Below are 722 nucleotides of genomic sequence, written 5' to 3'. Positions count from 1 at the left end.
CTGATGGAGGGGAAGGAACACCGATCCCTCTGTTCAACTACCACCAGACTCCAACGTACAACCTCTTTTGCGTCGAGATATCGAGGAAAAAGTCAGATTCTTTATTTTTCAGAATGGTTATGTTATCAAAGAAAAAGCCCAGGCTTTCATCTTTGGGTTTTCGGACCGTGTGTTATTCTCTCCTGATGCAATTCCTGCAGCAAAGTACTCCAATTACTCAACCCCGCTACGCGTCCCAAAAAGATGATCTGATCCTCTTGCAAGGTTTGTTGCTTTACATGTAATTAAGTCAAAGACTTTACTCGCAGGTGAATACATGGTCACTTTTTAATTACCGTAAATAGATACCATGTCTCGCCATAACATGTACCATAGGTCCGCGATCCAACAAAAATATTGAAGCCGAAAATCACTTAAAATAAGCATGATTGACATAGAGCTCAAATGAATTGAATACCTTCTTTCGAAGGTTATATGCGCGCTTTAAATGTTTTTAACTTGGATACAATATACGTCGGCCGTGGTACGTCAATAAAAATTTTTATTCTACGTCCCGTATCCTCGAATAAAGGAGATCCAATAAGAAGGGGTCAATCCCCAACGACAATACCACCTACTAAGCTCAGTCGAGCAAAGCCTAAGACATCACCCGGCTTTTCTGAATCGCCAGTCAGTCCGGTGGGGCACGTCGTTCCCCTCTCCTGACCGAAAATACATTTAAA

This window comes from Nannochloropsis gaditana (assembly GCF_000240725.1).
Source record: "Nannochloropsis gaditana CCMP526 unplaced genomic scaffold scaffold440, whole genome shotgun sequence".
In the NCBI taxonomy this organism is placed as follows: domain Eukaryota; class Eustigmatophyceae; order Eustigmatales; family Monodopsidaceae; genus Microchloropsis; species Microchloropsis gaditana.
This window is presented reverse-complemented; position numbering follows the sequence as displayed.